The sequence below is a fragment of the Schistocerca gregaria genome, chromosome X (genome assembly GCF_023897955.1).
Source record: "Schistocerca gregaria isolate iqSchGreg1 chromosome X, iqSchGreg1.2, whole genome shotgun sequence".
In the NCBI taxonomy this organism is placed as follows: Eukaryota; Metazoa; Arthropoda; class Insecta; order Orthoptera; family Acrididae; genus Schistocerca; species Schistocerca gregaria.
In genome coordinates, this window is record NC_064931.1 from 590,392,553 (window position 1) to 590,410,034 (window position 17,482).

General features: G+C 40.7%; 1 protein-coding gene across 3 annotated transcripts in view; it reads left to right on the forward strand.

Moving 5' to 3' along the window:
* The first annotated feature begins 218 nt into the window (after nucleotides 1-218).
* Nucleotides 219-17,482, forward strand: part of LOC126298672 (phosphonopyruvate decarboxylase-like) — a 103,289-nt gene continuing 86,025 nt past the window's right edge. Inside the window, exon 1 of one of the 3 annotated variants that reach the window (XM_049990102.1) lies at nucleotides 219-342. The gene's annotated coding sequence lies outside the window, so the exon portion shown is untranslated. Of the gene's footprint in view, nucleotides 371-17,482 lie in introns of all 3 variants that reach the window. The other 2 variants (XM_049990104.1, XM_049990103.1) reach the window with 2 other exon arrangements.

Below are 17,482 nucleotides of genomic sequence, written 5' to 3' on the forward strand. Positions count from 1 at the left end.
TGTGATGAAAGCTCATTTACATAAAACAAGAGAAAATGTTGTTCTCTGTGGCACAAAAATGCGGTGAATGCTTGCAAACAGATGGTCGACACCCTCGCATCGCGACATTATGGTGGAGCTGTGCCCTTAGATGGAACACACGTTAGGAGCATTGCGGCTTCTATTTGACGTGTATGATCTTTGGAACGGAAATTACGAAGAGCGGCTGGGGCGCGCTTATCGCGGTGTCAGAGGGTCGCGGCGCACATTCGGGCGCAAAGTAGTCACTCCTGACTGCGCCAGTGGCAGTCCGCTGGCGACCCTCAGAGACGCAGCACGCAGCAGCACACCGCTGAGCAACCAGTAAGCCAACCCACAAGCCCCAGCCTTGGTAACAGTCGCACGTGCCCGCAACTACTAGGAGGCTTCCATGGCATATAATAATCGTGATGATTCCATTTATTAAAACATTCAAGAAACTACTCTTCGATAATAACATTTTTTGCGGCTCAGTTTGGTTGACAAATGGCATGGCTACGTTCGTGGCCTAAAATTTATTTCGTTAGACTATCCGTCAAATGCAGCCTATCTTAAATGAAAATCGATAAGGAATTCCGTTGGAAGATTTGAATTCATGTACACAGTATGACGACCAGTCTCTAAGGTATTCGTCTTATCTCCCCACTCTCTTACCACATTGTCCCAGTCCCAAAATACTGTGGAGAAGCGATAAAGCACATTCTCCGTACCCTGCAGACAGGTGTTCTCTTCTTTACTGTGCAAATTTCGGAGATTCTCGAGGTATAGGCTCAGCTATGCGAGGAACAAGACTTTCCATTCTTTAACAATAATTTGATATTCTTTTTTAAGTGATTAACGAGAAGCAGGATAAAGTTGAACGCTTTTATGCCTACTGAGATAACACGCCGCGTCGTGGCTCAATGTGGCACTCCAAGGATAACTCGCATATGCAGACCCGTCTGCTGATAACCCACAGAGGTCCCACTGATTATTTCTCTTAAGACAAATTACTGACCATCTTCACTGATTTCAGGCACTGCATGCCGGAGTCTTTCGCATATGTAGAGCTTATCTGCCGTCAGCAAACATGGAAAATTAGTTCCACTGAGATTTATCAGGAAACAAATGTTATTTTCGAATATTATTACAGCTAATAGACGAAACAAAAATGTAATTGGAGCACAGGGAGATTTATCAGGAAACAAATGTTATTTTCGAATACCATTACAGCTAATAGACGAAACAAAAATGTAATTGTAGCACAGGGAGATCATATTGTTCAATCAAAAATATTTTTAATGTTTTTCGAAACCAATAGTGCAGCTGAAATTGAGCAAAGAGCACGAAACGCTTTGGACACAAACGGAGCTTGTCCCGATGGGGACGGCAGCGCTTTTTGGCGTATCCGTTTCGTTATTTTTCATTCTAATAACTGCCTACGGTAAAAGAACAACTTCGAAGTGTTCCCCGTTGGTGCACTGATTCTCTTTATTTATTACTGTTATGAGTACTGCACAAGCAGATCGTGTGTAATGTATGTGAGTGTGAGTAATCACGAAGTATCTCTGTGTCTATGAGTGTCTTTCTTTGCTTTTGATCCGTTATGCTCTATTTACGTCGAGAGAGAGAACTGCCAATGTGTGTGTGCGTGTGTGTGTGTGTGTGTGTGTGAGAGAGAGAGAGAGAGAGAGAGTGAGAATTTTTCTGTATGTGCACGAATGTTCTGTATCCTTATTTATGGCTTATTATGTCACTTGAGATATTCGGAATCATTTTCGTTACTCGTGTGAACTGTCGTATGGGATATCATGAACGGTGGGTCAACCATCCGCTCTGAAAGGTGCATTGATATACATAGCCTGCCCTCTCGAACATCTCTAAAGCTATTAATGTTGGTCCATCTATATGTGGCAAACGGATCTCCAGCAACAGGTTCTTACATCCGTTCATCAGAAGACACTGCAGAAGATTTGGAATGTAACACAGGATACTGATATTCAGTCTGGTGACCATTACGTGTCTGTAGCCACATCTTCTCATTTGTATCATCAGATTCTGATAACGAAAATTTGTTCCGCTAGCAGAACCAAAAACAACAATCTTTGTGTCGAGTTCCGCATAATCAGTTAATCTGTAAGCTGTTGTTTGATTGCTCGGTGAATTATGAGATGGGATAATTTTGAAATGCGGGATGTTCTCAAAGCGCAGTTTGAAGCCTGAAGTTAAAAGGAGTTTAGCAAAAATAGGCATTGCCTGCAAGGGGGGCGACTGTTAAAACAAAGTTTTTGAAAACAGCAATAAGCCGCACTTAGTATTCCATATTTACCAATTTCGCTCTACGAATCAACTAGAGCATCATCAGAATATACACGGTAAAAGGTATAAATTGATATAAGACGGAAAACTTACACTGACGTTACGTAAAGAACATTTAAACGGAAGTTACCATACTGGAAATAGAATATGTACTTAACGTAACGTCACTGAAGTTTTTCGTATTATCTGAATTTGTATCTTTTTCAATGTATATTCTGATGATGCTCTTGTTCATTTGAAGAGCATATTTGAAGTCCTGTTAGATTCTAACTGGATGCCAGGAGTTTGAAATCTTTAGCTGAGAATCACCTCAGAACTTTGAAAAAAGACTAATTCGGTCATATTCGTATGTAAAGAAATGGAAAGGGGATGGACCGGTAGAGGTGCAATGTGACTTTAAAATCACGAGAGTTAAGTTGCGTGAAGGATTCTCCGTATCGAAATTAGTTGAAAAACTTGATTGGTTTCGGCGTAAATTAGAGATCATTATCGTTTATCATAGTGCAATTTTCATCGTTTTGTTAAATTTAGTATTTCATGCGTAGTTTTTTTATCAAAAAATTAGAATGTTGCTGTGTTTTTACATTAGTAACTGTGAATTAAATGAGAGAAAGAAACTTTTAATATAGCAGCACCTGTGTTCGCTGCAATAGGGGCTTGATACTTGTCTAAAGCAGTATTTAAAATTTCTGAGTTTAATATCAGACCTGGCAAGAGGCATTTCGAACATTTTGAGATTTGTGATCTCAAGTGTAATAAGAATGTTTTCTTTTCATTATGCGTCAATATTGGGCCTCTCTTCATTTCCTGAGAACGTAGAGAGGTTTTCGATATCAGGGAGCAAGGTAGGAAAATGAAGGCGGATATTAAAGCCCGATCTGACGTACAAAGCTTTAAGATTTAGTGGTATATATGCAACTTGACGCAGAGTTTGTGCCAGCACTAGTAAAAAAACCATCCAACGGTCGTGTCACGTGTGTAACGGAACTACCAGTCTTACTTACTTTCAATAATTATTAAAAAGTGGGGAAGCTAACCCTGTGTCAACGGATAGGAAGTATTACCCGTAGTCTTCGTGTAAGTATCGACACAGAGACATCAGAGCAGTTTCTCGAGAGAGAGAGCCAAACATTACATTGACTATACAATAATTGACTATACCATAATATAAGTACATAAGTAAACTAGAAAATAAAGTTTACTGTTTCTGGCAGTTCTTCAGTAGGTGTACATAACTGTGGAGCTCAGGCAGGGGCTGTTGCACATTTCTTTATTGTATATCAGAAATAATAAATACGTGTATTTGCCCTAAGTCGTTATATTAAGCACGGCGATGTTAAAAATCGTAATTCATGATATTTATGTTCATGTTAACTGCAAAGCAGCAGAGAGTTGCTACTGAAATTAAGTAAATAATTTATCTTGGTTCGGAACCTGACGCTTTCAGTGACTGCACACGAATATGGAGACTTTGCAGTGACCATTACGACTGATTCGTTACGTAAACCTCCACAGGCACCGTTTTTAATGCGTAGCCTACCGCATCCTAGTGATAGAGAGAACAAAAATACACAAAACACAACGTCCCTTCTGAAGCGTTACATGCCATTGCAACATTTCCAGTCTAGCCACCGGAAATATGTTTCCCATCATTCTGGAACGACTATTTTAGGAAGTTCACAGCTAATTATTTCTTATGCGCGTGTTTAAACCTAGGTCACTACACAGTCTTTAGTGAACCAGTATTCGATGGAACTTTAAAAACTCTAAAGGAAATAAAATGTTCCCAAAGCTCCAGGCTCAAGAAGTGGGCTACATTTACTTTTACAACTGTACTTCGCAAAAGTCCATACGATATATAGTGGATGACGATCACATAGTGTACCTGTATCATTAGAACAGACTACAGCTCTACTCTCGAATGGTACGTGCGAAGATTGGCTGGATATACAACTCTCAGTTAGGCCTAATTCGTTGAATTTTACCGTCGAGTCACTACGCGATATGTATTTGCGTCTCCCAATATAGAATACCAGAGACACTCTTATTCTCACTACGCTAAACTTTGGTAGTTCTTCTTTTATACTCTGTTAACTCCATTTGGTGGATGTCCCATGCGAAAAAACAGTAATCAATAACGAGTCGGACGTGAGGATTCTAAGAAGTCTCCACAGTAGATGAGTTACACTGTCGATGATTTCTTTCAAACAACCTTAATTTGACACCAGTATTTCCGGAAAGTACATTTATGTGTTCGCTCCATCTAAAGTCAGTGTTAGAAAAAACGCCTAAATAATTTTACGTTGTGGCCGACTCTAATGTCATTGCACATGGTGAAATTTGACCGTATTTCCGCAGGTTACATTTTTTTTCAGCTGTCGCTCGTTTTATAGTCTGCAAGGCTTCCTGTATTTATATTCTTACGGAATTCGTGACTGGACTAAAGGTTGTCGTACTGTAGCGAAATTGAGGAATCATCTTCACCAACAACAGCAACAACATCAGGAATTAGTCACTTTGAGACTGTTTTGACTTCAGGAACCCTAAAATTGGTATTTCCGTTTTTTCTGTAGTCTTACACTGTAACTATGGAGTAGTTATTACACAATGTTAATGGATATCTATTATTTATTCTTTCAACAAAATTCAGCCATTTTATCTAAGTTCCTTCAATTTCTTTCAGTATGCTCTTTACCATAACCGTTTAGAGCAGAAGGAGATGGGTTTATAACCTGAAACTTGCAGGGGACAAGGCAAACGGTAGACTCAGTTCAGTGAGGCAGTTCAGGCACTATGCTTTCCTACTTACGGAAGGAGTAACTTACTAGACATTAGCCTGAAAAGTTTTCTGAGTATTTTTCGATTGTCTGTGACCGATGCACGGTCACAGTGAAAAAAAACACAAAATCTTCAAAAAAGAGGTAAAGATATTTGCGGATGGTTTGAGCATTAACAGGTGATCAACAAACAAAAATTAATTAAACTGAGGACTACTTTTATTATTGTTGTTTTAGTCTGGAATTTCATAGTTATTGTTTGGTTATACTGTTTTGTTCTCTGAGTTAACAAGTCCTGAATATTTTCTGGCGCTTTCTGTGATACTAAGAGGGCGTGCTGAAAAGTAATCTCTCAGAATTTTTTATGTGAAACCTCATAAAGCTTCTTAAATAAAACAAAGTTGATTAACATTCTACATATTTATTCTTCACGTCTACATATTTATTTCTCAACACAGTCACCCTGGCAACGAACACATTTCTCTTCACGAGAGACCAGTTTGTTGATCCCGTCACTCCAGAGTGTTCAACATTGTTGATCAAGTCACAAACCTCACCTCTACTTGTACCGCTTCATCACTATCAAAGTGAAGTCATAGAAGGTGTTCTTTAAGTTTCGGAATCAGATAAAAATCTGATTTCACACACGTCGAGGTTAGCACCATCATTTCCTTTATTACGAGCACGAACAACCAAACGTCGCCCATTACTAATGTTGATACAATCATCACCGTACATATCCGTCATTCGTCTATGCTGGCACGTTTTTTGCAGTTAGAAACTCGATTACAGCACGTTGTTTCTCACCCACCGACATAGTTACATTATACACCACCAAGTTACATGCTACAATTCAGAGGACTCTAGCGGCAGAAGGAACCAAGTAATAAGATGTCATACCTCAACCGATATTGACAACAGAATAAAAATTTCGGAGGCATTATTTTTCGACACATATATACGGGGTGATTCAGCTGCCCCACCGCACTCGTTTTATGCACTACGCAATGTTATAACTGGCCTTCATAAACCACGAGCTCGTTAAGTGCATCACTTCCTCAGTCGGCCCTCATCGGTCACGATCTTCAGTATGTCGTTCATCGCACTCCCTCCTACAACCGTACAAAAATTTGCGCCTGCCGTAATTATATCCCATATTCGACATTTTGTTCTTCATTGACTGGCCTTTTTACGCCACCGGCCTAGTCGAGCACTCATGATTCGTAAGAGTGACGTTTGTGAAAACTTTACCTAATTTTGCGGATTTTAACAGCATAAAATAAACAATTACATCATTGTACACGTCAGGCCTTCTGATTACGAAACTACAGTGCTCGTAAGTGTTAAGCCTGGATAGAACTGTCAACGTAATTGATTTTAGCGTAATGATTACAAAAGTCATTTATGTTCCATTACTCTCAGATGCACGTTGAAATTAATATCATTAACGAAATAGCCAACTATTTTGGAGGCGTAACAACCCAATCAATTGACCCAAAAAAGATCGGATGTTGGGAATAGTTCGTGTAATCGGAAACTGTTGTACAATGGTTGGAGTGAGTGCCACAAACCACATCCGTTCTGAAAATCCTGGCTGGTGTACTACGAGTGTGGGGCTGGAGGTGGGTTTGAAAGTCTCTTTTGTGCGTTTTTCTTGAATAACTCGAAAACCGTCGCCTCCAACGGAAACGTATCACAATACAAAATTTAACTACATTAAATTTCCCACAAAAAGGTCCCGTTCATTTGTCTGTAGAACTAATAGTTTTCGTGTAGCCAGCGAGATAACATGAAAATCTCAAAATGGCTCTGAGCACTATGGGACTTAACTTCTGCGGTCATCAGTCCCCTAGAACTTAGAACTGCTTAAACCTAACTAACCTAAGGACATCACACACATCCATGCCCGAAGCAGGATTCGTACCTGCGACCGTAGCGGTAGCGTAGTTCCAGACTGAAGCACCTAGAACCGCTCGGCCGGCTGAAAATCTCACGCGTAGTTTATGAAGGAAAGGTATAACATCGTGGGTAGCATAAAATGAGAGCAGTACGGACAGCTGAATCACCTTGTACAATATACAGTATATGCCGGGTGATCAGAAACAGTCTCAAAAATAAAATGAGAGCAGTACGGACAGCTGAATCACCTTGTACAATATACAGTATATGCCGGGTGATCAGAAACAGTCTCAAAAGCTTAAAAGGGTGTTGCAGGAGAAGTTATTCTGAAAAATAATTTTTAAGAAAAAAATTCGATACGTTGCCCCTTTTCCGAGATGTTTAGCATTCAAGTTAGCCAATCAGATGGTCGCACGAACAAGAACTTGCACGCTCTAAGATGCGGTAATGCATAGACATCTGTGGTTGTTCAAATATTCATTACCAGTTAAACTATGTCTTTTCAGAAGTGATAAATTTAAGCTAGGTAAGTAAAAGGTACGTTTGTTCGGTTCGAGGAAACCAAACGAAGACAACGGTTGGCGAAACTTTTTCTGGCAGGCTGCTTGAATTTGAGCACACGACTACCTGATTGGCTAACTTCAATGCTAATTAAATCTGGAATGGCGCAACGTATAGATTTTTTTTCTTAACAATTATTTTCAGCACATCCTCCCCTGCAGCACCCTTCCAAGCCTTTCAGACTGTTTGTGTGTGTGTGTGTGTGTGTGTGTGTGTGTGTGTGTGTGTGTGTGAGTGTGTTCTCCACCTCGCTACGCGCAAACTGTAAAGGACCTTTTTAAATGAAATTTAATGTTGTTAAATTTTGTACTGAAATACCTTTTCCTTAGAGGCCGTAGTTCTTGAGTGATCTTCAAACGCACCCCGACTCATAAAAAATCGCTCCACACACCATGTCCCAGCTGAGTCCGACCTTACACCATTAATGTCTCAGCTGCGTATGGTGTCAGCGCTAACCGACACGTGGCAATTCGAGATTTCAACCAACTTTCAGTAATCTGTGCCCCAGGGTTCGTGGTGACACTGTACCTTTAACCTCTGCCCAGAATTCATCTTTTGTTATCCGTCAATTCTTCAGAGGCAGTCGCACAACGCTATGACCCAATCGAAGTGATGTCCTTCTGGTAGGTCCTGTCTTTACTCTTCTTGACTCACTGTTTTCCTGATTCCAACTTGTCGTCACTCACTCCGCAGTCATCGTACTACATCCAACTGTCTGTGCGTTCTGTCAGTACGATGCTTCCATGTCCTTCATACTAATGATTCGACAGTTCCCAAAGCGCGAAAGATGGCAATAAGCTGCTCGCCCACGTCCTCTGTGTAGAATCTGTTGCGACCTACACCTGAAAAGCTGCAGTAACATTATACAAAAGCAATGCCATCATGTACCGATACCACTCCTCATCTGTAGGTATGACTTTTTATGTACTGAAAATACGCTCAAATAAAGGTGAACCATAGACGTTGGCGTGGTGGGACGGTCGCAACGATACAAACAACAGTACCATGTGCAACCACAAACGGGGAAGGGGGGGGGGGGGAGGGGGGAGCTGTTAAGAGGCCAGACAAACGCATGGTTCCTGAATTCCTGAATATGGACAGAACCCATTTCAGTAATTGCAGGGGAAACAGTCTGGGTGATTGACTTATCTGGCCTTGTAACTTCATCCAAAATGACCGTTCTGTGCTGGTACTGCTAAAGGCTGAAAACGAATGCAAACTACAGCCGTAATTTTCCCGAAGACGTGCAGCTTTACCGTACTATTAAATGATGATGGCATCCTCTTGGACAAAATATTCCGGGGGCAAAATAATCCCCCACTCGGATCTCCTGGTGGTGACTACTCAGGAGAATGTCATCAACAGAAACAAAACTGGCGCTCTGCGGGTCGGGGATTGCCCTACATCGAGCAGATAGGTTAGAACATTTAAAAACTGAAATTGGCATGATGGAGTTAGATATAGTGAGAATTAGTGCAGGTCAGTGGCACGAGGACCAGGACTTTTGGTTGCGTGAATACAGGGTTACAAATACAAAATCAGAATGGGTAATGGTGGGTATGTTTAGTGATGAATAAAAAAATAGGAACGCGGTAAGCTAATATGAACAACATAGTGAACGTATTGTCGGAGCCAAGATAGACACTAAGCCCACACTCACCACGGTAGTACCAACTTATATGCCAGTTAGCTTCGCATAGGGGCTGGGGGACTGGAATTCTATAGTAGGAAAAGAAGGAAAAACAGTAGGTGAGTATGGACTAGGGGAAAAGAACGAAAGAGGAAGCCGCCTGGTAGAATTTTACACAGGGCGTAATTCAAACATTTCTGACATTTGGTTTGAGAATCATGAAAGAAGGTTGTTTACCTGGAAGAGACCTAAAGACACCGGAAAGTTTCAGATTGATTGTATAATGGTAAGACAGAGATTTCGGAAACATATTTTAAACTAGGAGCAGATGTGGACTCTGACCACAATTTATTGGTTGTGAACTGTCGGTTAAAACTGAAGAAATTGTAAAAAGGTAGGGAATTAAGGAGATGTAGCCTGATACATTGAAAGAACGAGAGGTTGTTGAGAGTGCCGGAGGGAGCATTAGGCAAAGAGTAACAGAAACGAGAGAAAGAAGTACAGCAGCAGACGAATGGGTAGCTTTTACAGATGAAATAATGAAGGCATCAGAAGGTCAAATAGATAAAAATATAAGGCTTAATAGAAATCCTTGGATATCATAGGAGATATTAAATTTAGTTAACGAAAGGAGAAAATATAAAAATGCAGCAGATGAAAGAGGTGAAAGGGTGTAGAAAGGTTTAAAAATGGGATTGGTAAACTGTTGCAAAATGACTGTGCATGAATGGCTAAAGGACAAATGTTAAAATACAGAAGCGTATATTACTAGGGGAAAGATAGATACCGCCTATGGGAAAATTAAAGAGGCCTTCGGAGAAAAGAGAAGCAAGATGGAAAACCTACCCTAAGCAAAGGAGGGGAAACTGAAAGCTGGAAGAGTATACTTAGGGGCTATACAAGGGAAGTAAACTTTAAGGACATACAGTAAAAATGTAAGAGGACGCCGGCCGGAGTGGCCGAGCGGTTCTAGGCGCTACAGTCTGGAAACCCCCGACCGCTACGGTCGCAGGTTCGAATCCTGCCTGGGGCATGGAGGTGTGTGGTGTCCTTAGGTTAGTTAGGTTTAAGTAGCTCTAAGTTCTAGTGGACTGATGACCTCAGAAGTTAAGTCTCATAGTGCTCTGAGCTATTTCCTTCTTTTTTTTGTGTAAGAGGTCGTAGATGAAGACGAGATGGGCGATACATTACTGTGAGAAGAATTTGGCAGAGCAGTGAAAGACCTAAATCGAAACAAAGCCCCTCGAGTAGATGACTTTCCGTTAGAACTACTGAAATCCTTGGGAGAACCAGTCGCGACAGAACTATTCCATCTGGTGTGCAAGATGGATGACACAGGCAAAATACCCTCAGACTTCAAGAAGATTGTAATAATTCCAATTCCAAAGAAAGCAGATGCTGTAAAGTGTGAATATAAGTTTAACAAGTAATGTTGCAAAACATGGAATGAATTATCTACAGAAGAATGGAAAAACTGGCAGACACCGACCTTAAAAAAGATCAGTTTGAGTTGCGGAGAAATGTAGGGAGACGTGAGGCAATAGTAACCCTAAGACTTATCTTAGAGGATTGGTTAAGGAAAGGCAAACCCACATTTACAGCATTTGTAGCCGTAGGGAAAGTCTTTGACACTGTTGACAGGAATACACTATGAAATTCTGAAGTTAGCAGGGGTAAAATACACGCAGCGACAGCCTGTTTACAAATTGTATAGAAACCAGACACGACAATTACATGAGTCGAGTAGCATGAAAGGGAGTTGGTTGAGAAAGGAATGAGACAGGGTTGTAAAATGGCTCTGAGCATTGTGGGACTTAACTTCTGAGGTCATCAGTCCCCTAGAACTTAGAACTACTTAAACCTAACTAACCTAAGGACATCACACACACCCATGCCCGAGGCAGGATTCGAACCTGGGACCGTAGCGGTTGTGCGGTTCCAGACTGTGGCGCCTAGAACCGCTCGGCCACTCCGGCCAGCCGACAGGGTTGTAGCCTATCTCCATGTTGTTCAGTCTTATTGAGCAAACAGTAAAGGTAACAAAAGAAAAATTGGAGAAGGAAATAATAAAAACTCTGAGGTTTTCCGATGATATTTCATTCTGTCATAGACAGCAAAAGACTTGGAAGAACAGTTCTATGGAATGGACAGTGTCTTGAAAGCAGGCTATGAAATGGACGCCAACGACCGCAAAACAAGAGTAATGGAGCGTAGTCGAATTAAATGAAGTATTGCTGAAGGAATTAGATTAGAAAATGAGACACTAAAGTAATGATGAAATAACTGATGATGGCCGAAGTATAGAGGATATAAAATGTAGACTGGCAAGAAAAGCGTTTCTGAAGAGGAGAAATTTGTTTCCATCGAATACAGATTTATGTATTAGAAATACTTTTTTGAAGGTATTTATTTGGTGTCTAGTCTTGTGTGGAAGTGAAACACAGACGATAAAAAGCTCAGGCGCGAAGAAGTTAAAAGCTTATGAAATGTAGTGCTACATAAGAATACTGAAGATGCTATCCCCAATGTTATTCAATCTGTATTGAGCAAGCAGTAAAGGAAACAAAAGAAAAATTCGAGGTAGGAATTAAAATCCATGGAGATGAAACAAAAAATTTGAGATTTGTCGATGACATTGTAATTCTGTCAGAGACGGCAAAGGACCTGGAAGAGCAGCTGAACGGAATGGACAGTGTCTTAAAAGGGGGATATAAGATGAACATCAACAAAAGGAAAACGAGGATGATGGAATGTATTCGAATTAAATCGGGTGATCTGAGGGAATTAGGTTAGGAAATGAGACGCTTAAAGTAGTAAATGAGTTTTGCTATATGGGGAGAAAAATAGCTGAAGATGGTCTACTTAGAGAGGATTTAAAATGTAGACTGCCAATGGCAAGGGAAGCGTTTCTCAAGAAGAGAAATTTGTTAACATCGGGTATAGATTTAAGTGTCAGAAAGTCCTTTCTGAAAGTATTTGTGTGGAGTGTAACCATATATGGAAGTGAAACGCGGACGATAAATAGTTTAAACAAGAAGAGAATAGAAGCTTTCGAAATGTGGTGCTACAGAAGAATGCTGAAGATTAGATGGGTAGATTACATTACTAATGAGGAGGTATTGAACACAATTGGGGAGAAGAGAAATTTGTGGCACAACTTGACTAGCCGGGATGGTTCCTTTGAAAGGGCACGGCCGATTTCCTTCCCCATCCTTGCCTCACCCGAGCTTGCGCTCCGTCTCTAATGACCTCGTTGTCGACGGGACGTTAAAAACTAATTTCCTCCCTCCTCCTCCTCCTCCTCCTCCTCCTCCACAATTTGACTAGAAGAAGGGGTCGGTTGGTAGGACATATTCTGAGGAATCAAGGGATCACCAATTTAATATTTGAGGGCAGCGTGGAGCGTAAAAATCGTAGAGGGAGACCAAGAGATGAATACAATAAACAGATTCAGAAGGATGTAGGTTGCAGTAGGTACTGGGAGATGAAGAAGCTTGCACAGGATAGAGTAGCATGGGGAGATGCATCAAACCAGTCTCTGGACTGAAGACCACAACAACAACAGGTTGGTAGATCATAAAACTAATAAGCTGGCACTGAAAGGAACTGAGGAGAAAATAAATTTGTAGCACAACTTGAGTAAAAGTAGGGATCGGTTGATAGAACATGGTTCAAATGGCTCTAAGCACTATGGGACTTAACATCTGAGGTCATCAGTCCCCTGGACTTAGAACTACTTAAATCTAACTAACCTAAGGACATCACACACATCCATGCCCGAAGCAGGATTCGAACCTGCGACCGTAGCAGCAGCACGGTTCCGGACTGAAGCGCCTAGAACCGCTCGGCCACAGCTGCCGGCTGATGATAGAACATGTTCTGAGACATCAAGGGATAACTAGTTTGATGTTGGAGGGAAGCGCGGAGGGTGAAAACTGCAGAGGGAAATCAAGAGGTGAATACAGCAAGAAGATTCAGATAGACGTAGGTTGCAGTAGTTATTCGGAGTTTAAGAGGCTTCTTGTACAGGACAAAGTACCATGGAGATCTGCATCAAATTAGTCTTCGGACTGAGACCACAACAATAAGGATAAATTTAAATCAATGTATCCCATAGGCATGTAAATACAGAGTGTCATTTTAATAGCGTTCGGCCAAGATAAGCATGGTGTAACATTTTCTGTGACTGCAATGTTAAGTTACCTGGGCTGTGCAATCAAGGAATGTATCGAGATACGAACCAGGAACCAACTAATCAACCATGCCGCCTACTGCAACCTTAGCAAAGCTTCATATTCCGCACAGGGTTTATTTATAACACACTACGACACTTTCAGCAAACGTAGGGAACTGACTCCTGGAAACGGTTTGCAATCATGCCTATGTGGGCAGAACACTGAATGCTGCTGCCTTCAAACCACCAGATGGTCAATTCATCATCGCACCTGATGATGGCTACAGGATAGATCGCCGAAATATTGTGTCCTTTGGACACTAACAGCCGACAGTGGACGCGGAAATTATTCTGAGATGCTAAAGTTCTTTCCTCACGTCCTGCGTGAGATGGTGCTCAGATGTGTGAAAAACTGAAATTTTTATAATTTTTTTCGTTTACATTTTAATTAATTAATACTTAAAAGTATTACAGTGCACATTGCTATTCCTAGGGTATTGTAGCTAAGCCTTGTCAGAACATAAGCCGTTTACAAGGCATAGTTAGCATTACTGCACTCAAACTCCACAGAAGTCAGGTATTAAAAATTATTCATGTTCTTCTGTGATATCCATCAATGGAGTGGGAGGAGTTAGCCACGAGTAAATCCTTTAGAACTATTTTAAACTGTGCTTTACTAGTGACTGAACTTTTTATGGTAACTGGGAACCTACTGAAGATGTGTGTTGCTGAGTACTGGACATCTTTCTGGACCAAACTGAGTGATATAATCTCTTAATGAAGGTTGTTCTTATTCCTTGCACTCATTCCGTAAATTGGGATGTTGCTTTGACAAAGTGTTACCAACATGAAGCAATGGAGACTTGGTTGATGACCTATTATAAAATTCTTATGTAAAATGGTAAACAACAGTCTTCTAAAATTATGTACATTTATAAACAAAAGACAGGAGTGCTGTAACGAAGACGAAAAGTTTCGTAAGTCTGGGAATTATTTCATCACGGCTATCATATTATCCCCTTGCATTGTCTCTCCGATATAGAAAAAAATCAATTCTTTCATAATTACTCTTTAGAATCAACTGTTTTTGTATAGAAACACCTGTATGATTTCACTTACTTCGCCATTATATAACCAATAACTTAGTCCCAACCTAGTAAATATTCTTGTGATTTAATCGATTGACTTCATTTACTGTAGGATGTATGCCCCAACAAGTGTGTCCACTTCTACAGCATGAAACTCTTCATCAGTCACTGATCTGAGCTTTACAATAACATTTAATCCTGTGAGGTATGCTAGCGAACACCACATGTACTCTCGCATATGAAAGAACCTGATGGGCTTAAACTACCATATAACGAACTATTAAACTACGTTAATTTATGCAGTTATGCTCTATGGCTATTACTGTACTGGTATGGAATTAAAATCACAAAAAAGTTCAGCTTTTTAAGATTGTCAATGTCGTTGTAGTACTTGTAATTAAGTATATTTATATTCCTCTGGGATTTCAATGTTCCATCTCCAACCTAATGCATGTTGTAACTGAGAACTCCCATCCGTTTAGTTTTGTCGTTCTATAGCTGACAGATGGCGGTTTCTTCAGCTTTGACAGATTCTTTAATCTACGGAAATCGGTACATTTATGGAAACGGATTTTGAGGTACATTCCTTTTGTTCAGTGCAGACATTATTGTTTCGACTGCATGTGACCTTGAATGTACATCACATGTCAAGTTTCCTTGGTAGTCCTTTATATTGCGTTCTAATTTTACCTTTATACAAATTTGATCTTGATTTTGGTATTTCGGAAGATTCTATGTAATTTACGGAATACAGTTCTCCAATGTGGTGTGTTTTATTGCGTTGGAACAGAACAATAAATTCAGGTGTAGGCTTATTCGTAAACCAGAAAATTAAATATCACTGAAGAAACAGCAGCAGTTGTTTGAAATATAAATAAAAGATGCATCATGGAAATCAGTCAGTTTTAAAAGCAAATTCCAGTATTAGATAATAGTAGGAGACTTCAATGCAAAAGTAGAAAAAAGAAAACATTATTCCTTATTGGTAAATTTTTGTTACAACAGCAGTATTGGTCTAGGTATTCAACATTTGCTTCCAGAAGAAATAAGTATAAGATAATCTTGATAAACTTTAAACAGGACTAAAAATGAAACTGAATTAAGAAATTGTATACAGTGCTACGGTCCTAAGCCCATTTAGAATTATGCACGATTATACACTATTAAAATGTTCAGTTACATATGAATGAAACTCATAGGGAGTGCGAAGAAGTTACAGCGAAATGATTGCTGGGAAAATGTGAAGAAATATAAAAGGAAAAGATAGTTGTCAGGACAGATTCAGCATACTGAAAAGTAGAAGGAACACTCGAAGAAACAGATATCAAAGGGCTGACATGAAGATTGGAAAAGTAATTCCACTGTTAAACGCGGAGGAGAGGGCGATGAGTGAATAAAGATCTTTACATGTGGGAGGAACTTTCTGCTAGAGTGATAGAAAAAATTCGAGTCTATTTTAAGGACATAGCAGATCTAATATTAGAGTCAGAGTTCCACAGAACCTTGCTGCACTTACACGATCAAACAAATCTCAGAAAAATCAGAATATGCTACAGGGAATATACCGTATCTACAACAACTAGAGGAAGTTGGTGAAGATTAACTGGGAGCCATGATACTGTGAGAGGAAGTTGACAGAGACCTAAAGATCAGACGCGTACTTCGCTATCGACCAACGGTGGATCGGATTTGTGATGAATGGTTTAAATGGCTCTGAGCACTATGGGACTTAACTTCTCAGGTCATCAGTCCCCTAGAACTTAGATCTACTTAAACCTAACTAACCTAAGGACATCACACACATCTATGGCCGAGGGAGGATTCGAACCTGCAACCGGGGCGATCGCGCGGTTCAAGACTGTAGCGCCTAGAACCGCTTGGCCACTCCGGCCGGCATTTGTGATGAGAATAATGAGGTGGTACCTATGTCTTCGGTCTGTTTGCCTTGCGCAGGTAAAACTTTCAAAAGGATTAGTCGTACTCTGCTGAAACACGATGTGAACATGTTTTTCAATCACCAGCTAAGATTAAGACCCTTTTAACGTCTGTAAAGGATGATCTTGTTTTGCGTAAGGCCAGAGTCTAGCGTGTCCCATGCAGCTTTGGCATGTCACACATTGTTCAGACCGTACAGAACCGGTGTATAGAGGATAAGCATCATAGGCTCACAACAGCAATCACAGAACAGTGCTGTGATAGCAACTATGGCAACAGGTTTAACAAGGAATGTTAAGAAAGGAAGGAAAATATTTTTCTTCGCAAGAGTGACGCGACACAAATTGCACACCACCACTCAGGAATTATCTGAATGGGACGGAAATCGGTAAATGTGATGTACATCTACAGAAAAACAACTATTACAACTACAGAACAACTGGATGATTTATTCAAGAGAAAGAGCTTCAGAAATTAAGCAAGTCAATGGCGCGTTGGTCCACCTCTGGCGAAGATGTGTCTGGAGGCGTCTCGGACAGCTGTGGGATACCGATCTCTGTCGTCCGCCATACGGCTCGACAACCAGAAGTGATGGTTTGGGTTGCCTTCTCTTTTTATACAGGATCCCTTTGGTTGTCATCCGCTGCACCCTTACAGCACAGCGGTATGTAGACCGTATTTTACACCCCGCTTCGTAGACCTTCAAGGCAAGCTATCCTGGGCTTACATTGTAGCAAGATATTGTCGGCCACACACTGCGACCGTTTCTACTGCTTGTCCGCGTGTTTGCCAAAACGTACTTTGTCCAGCAAGATCGCCTGATCTGTACCCAGTTGAGAACGCTTCGAGCATTATGAGCACGGCTCTCCATCTAGCACGGGATTTTGACGATTCAATGTGCCAGTCGGACAGAATTTGGCACGATATCCCTCCGGAGGAGATCCAACAACTCTGTCAATCAATGCCGAACTGAATAACTGCTTGCGTAAGGGCCAGGAGTGGGTCAACGTGTTATTGATTTATTCAGTTTGTGAAGCTTTTTCTCTTGAATAAATCAACGAATTTTCTGGAATTGTTATCCTTCGTTTGTCTGTATATGTAC